The 5,000-nt window shown below is 47.5% G+C and overlaps 1 protein-coding gene across 2 annotated transcripts in view; it reads right to left on the bottom strand.

The window, feature by feature from the left end:
* The window catches only part of LOC122254213 (facilitated trehalose transporter Tret1), a 32,593-nt gene that overhangs the window by 24,856 nt on the left and 2,737 nt on the right, over positions 1 to 5,000 (bottom strand). The window contains exon 1 of one of the 2 annotated variants that reach the window (XM_043017791.2): positions 577 to 669. The exons of the other annotated variant lie outside the window; for it this stretch is intronic. The gene's annotated coding sequence lies outside the window, so the exon portion shown is untranslated. Of the gene's footprint in view, positions 1 to 576; positions 670 to 5,000 lie in introns of those variants that run through there. 2 annotated transcript variants of the gene reach the window in all.

Genomic DNA, 5,000 nt, shown 5'->3' with positions numbered 1-5,000 from the left:
GTGTGTGTGTGTGTGTGTGTGTGTACATGTATATAAGATATATATATATATATATATATATATATATATATATATATATATATATATATAAAAGATATATGTGTACATGTATGTGTGCGCGCACACACACACAACCAGCTATCCTTAATGGTCAGTCGATTTTATAACATAACAGTATTTCTTCACTAAAATCCTATTCTTATTGATTAAGCTATTATCATTGTGATAGTATTTCACCAATACAGTGTTGATAATATGAACAGATTTCAATAATTTCTTGCATTTATAAACCGTTCATAACTGCACACAGTTCACAATTTTATAATTTCTAAAGAATGATTAATATGATTTCTACAGTACGAATGTTTAAAGTTTAAGTTAATGGGGAAAAAAATGAAGCATTCAGGACAGAAATATCAACAAGAAGCAAACGATAATTTAACGTCATCAACACACTACCTTCTCATCATAATTGCCATTACGATATATCCATTAAGAAATGAATAAAAACTCTTTGCCTCCGTATCCCCTCAGTGTAAGAATAACCACTTTTCACTCGTAAATAATATAACTTACAACATATATATCTTTTAGTAGAGTATGCACTATGCGCCTTCTCTCTCACTCCATACTAAGCCAACTGACCACCTTTCCGTATTGGTAATGAATAAATTATTTACTTATCTGGTATATCATGAGAGTTTTTCAAATCTTCCCTGGAAAACCTCGGTGAAGTTCGTTACACTTATCGAAAACGGATATAAAGTTTATCAACTAAGATAGGGATGGCGGAAAAAAATGCTTAGCATCGCGTTTTCCGTAAAGTTGCCTGGGTACAACCACCACTCGGCGCCAGTTTCGAACCATGCCCCTATACGCATCATGGCCCTATTCGCACTATGCCCCTATCCAAACCATGCCCCTATCCAAACCATGCCCCTATCCGAACCATGCCCCTATTCGCACCATGCCCCTATCCGAACCATGCCCCTATTCGCACCATGCCCCTATCCGAACCATGCCCCTACGCGAAACATGCCCCTATCCGAACTATGCCCCTATTCGCACCATGCCCCTATCCGAACCATGCTCCTATCCGAACCATGCCCCTATTCGCACCATGCCCCTATCCGAACCATGCCCCTATTCGCACCATGCCCCTATCCGAACCATGCCCCTATCCGAACCATGCCCCTATTCGCACCATGCCCCTATCCGAACCATGCCCCTACCCGAACCATGCCCCTATCCGAACCATGCCCCTACGCGAACCATGCCCCTATCCGAACCATGCCCCTATCCGAACCATGCCCCTATTCGCACCATGCCCCTATCCGAACCATGCCCCTATTCGCACCATGCCCCTATTCGCACCATGCCCCTATTCGCACCATGCCCCTATTCGCACCATGCCCCTATTCGCACCATGCCCCTATCCGAACCATACCCCTATTCGCACCATGCCCCTATTCGCACAATGCCCCTACACGAACCATGCCCCTATTCGCACAATGCCTCTATTCATACAATGCCTATTCGCACCATGCCCCTACACGAACCATGCCCCTATTCGCACAATGCCTCTATTCATACCATGCCTAATCGCACTATGCCCCTATTCGCACCATGCCCCTATCCGAACCATGCCCCTGTTCGTACCATGCCCCTACACGAACCATGCCCCTATTCGCACCATGCCCCTACACGAACCATGCCCCTATTCGCACAATGCCTCTATTCATGCCATGCCTAATCGCACTATGCCCCTATTCGCACCATGCCCCTACCCGAACCATGCCCCTACGCGAACCATGCCTCTATTCGCACCATGCCCCTATTCGTACCATGCCCCTACCCGAACCATGCCCCTACCCGAACCATGCCCCTATCCAAACCATGCCCCTACCCGAACCATGCCCCTATCCGAACCATGCCCCTATCCGAACCATGCCCCTATTCGCACCATGCCCCTATTCGCACCATGCCCCTATTCGTACCATGCCCCTATCCGAACCATGCCCCTATTCGCACCATGCCCCTATTCGTACCATGCCCCTACCCGAACCATGCCCCTATCCGGACCATGCCCCTACCCGAACCATGCCCCTATCCGTACCATGCCCCTATCCGTACCATGCCCCTATCCGGACCATGACCCTACCCGAACCATGCCCCTATCCGAACCATGCCTCTATTCGCACCATGCCCCTATTCGTACCATGCCCCTATCCGAACCATGCCCCTATTCGTACCATGCCCCTATCCGAACCATGCCCCTATTCGCACCATGCCCCTATTCGTACCATGCCCCTATTCGTACCATGCCCCTACCCGAACCATGCCCCTATTCGCACCATGCCCCTATCCGAACCATGCCCCTATTCGCACCATGCCCCTATTCGCACCATGCCCCTATCCGAACCATGCCCCTATTCGCACCATGCCCCTACCCGAACCATGCCCCTATCCGAACCATGCCTCTATTCGCACCATGCCCCTATTCGTACCATGCCCCTATTCGCACCATGCCTCTATTCGCACCATGCCTCTATTCGCACCATGCCCCTACCCGAACCATGCCTCTATTCGCACCATGCCCCTATTCGTACCATGCCCCTACCCGAACCATGCCCCTATCCGAACCATGCCTCTATTCGCACCATGCCCCTATTCGTACCATGCCCCTATCCGAACCATGCCTCTATTCGCACCATGCCCCTATTCGTACCATGCCCCTACCCGAACCATGCCCCTATCCGAACCATGCCTCTATTCGCACCATGCCCCTATTCGCACCATGCCCCTATTCGCACCATGCCCCTATTCGTACCATGCCCCTATTCGTACCATGCCCCTATCCGGACCATACCCCTACCCGAACCATGCCCCTATTCGCACCATGCCCCTATCCGAACCATGCCCCTATTCGCACCATGCCCCTATCCGAACCATGCCCCTACCCGAACCATGCCCCTATCCGAACCATGCCCCTATTCGCACCATGCCCCTATCCGAACCATGCCCCTATCCGAACCATGCCCCTATTCGCACCATGCCCCTATCCGAACCATGCCCCTATCCGAACCATGCCCCTATCCGAACCATGCCCCTACCCGAACCATGCCCCTACCCGAACCATGCCCCTATCCGAACCATGCCCCTATTCGCACCATGCCCCTATTCGTACCATGCCCCTACCCGAACCATGCCCCTATCCGAACCATGCCTCTATTCGCACCATGCCCCTACCCGAACCATGCCTCTATTCGCACCATGCCCCTACCCGAACCATGCCCCTATCCGGACCATGCCTCTATTCGCACCATGCCCCTATTCGTACCATGCCCCTACCCGAACCATGCCCCTATTCTCACCATGGCCCTACCCGAACCATGCCTCTATTCGCACCATGCCCCTACCCGAACCATGCCTCTATTCGCACCATGCCCCTACCCGAACCATGCCTCTATTCGCACCATGCCCCTATTCGTACCATGCCCCTATCCGAACCATGCCTCTATTCGCACCATGCCCCTATTCGCACCATGCCCCTACCCGAACCATGCCCCTATTCGCACCATGCCCCTACCCGAACCATGCCCCTATTCGCGCCATGCCCCTACCCGAACCATGCCCCTATTCGTACCATGCCCCTACCCGAACCATGCCCCTATTCTCATTGTTTCGACGTCTGTATCCAAAACCTGTAACTTTATTCGTAATGTTTCGTATCCTGTTTCTGAAACACATTGCTCTTAGTAAATAGTGTATATTCGTGTAGGCTGTATTATATATTCGTGCTGTTTCGACTTTTTTTTTTATCCGTAATACATTTGTTTACATTTAATTAATTAAATTAATGTTTCGACATTATCTGTAATACATTTGTTTACATTTAATTAATTTGTTTACATTTAGTTAATTTAATTAATTTGTTTACATTTAATTACTTTGTTTTTACATGTAATTAATTGTTAATAATTACATTAAATTAATTGTTAATAATTACATTTAATTTAATTGTTTTTACATTTAATTAATTGTTAATAATTACACTTAATTAATGTTTTTACATTTAATTAATTGTTAATAATTATATCTAATTAACTTGTTTGCATTTGTATTCCAATTTCCTATTCGTATTGTTTGACTCTTGTATCCGAAACACATACACACAATCTCACACAAGCTGACCTTGCAATTTGCCATATCAAGTACAAAATATTGAATAGAAAAACAATGAGAAAAAAAATCAATATTGCACTCACCGGCTTCCTTGATAGTATAGAGTATCTTCTAGGTAATGATAGTCTTCGTATAGGTAAATTTTCCGAATAACGCCGCGTCGCTAAATACCACAAAAGTGGTATCGATGGATTCCTCTCAACCTCTACTATTCATATATAGTGAAATTAATGAGCGTTTGTACCCCTGAAGCCCACAATCTGGGTCCCGATAGTAGGGGAGGGCATGAAGTAGATCAGGGAAATTGCGGGGTAAAATATGAATTCCGGCCATATTTCGTATGCAAAATCTTAACCAATTACCTACCTAACTTTGCTTAGGTTTGAAGTTTGCCCTAGCCAAGGGGGGGCTTCGCCCCCCCTGGACCCCCCCCCTTTTTAAGGCACTTCGTGCTACCTCGTGCTACTTCGGTATCACGAAAACCTTAACCCAACTACCTACCTCCCTTTCCCTAGTTTTGAAGTCAGCCTTTGCGAAGAGGGAGCTATTCCCCCCTGTGGATCTACCCTAATCAGGGCACTTCGTGATACTTATGATGCGTAATTAGTCCTGTAGATGAAAATGCCGCGACCACGAATAACCCTCACACTGCGCCATGATGACAGCAACTGAGTCTTCGTCTCATATATTCCTCAGGATAGGAAACTAGGACCGATGATGACGCGACCACTCAATAGAGGGCACTATAATTATACTGTAAATAATGGGGAATATTGCGCCATCTGTTGAGAGAACATAACAGCACATGCAGGTAA

This window comes from Penaeus japonicus, unplaced genomic scaffold, assembly GCF_977035675.1.
Source record: "Penaeus japonicus unplaced genomic scaffold, GWHDUDI00000001_assembly GWHDUDI00000042, whole genome shotgun sequence".
Taxonomy (NCBI): Eukaryota; Metazoa; Arthropoda; class Malacostraca; order Decapoda; family Penaeidae; genus Penaeus; species Penaeus japonicus.
The sequence above is the reverse complement of the archived record's forward strand: the minus strand, read 5'-3'. Positions and strand labels throughout refer to the sequence as shown.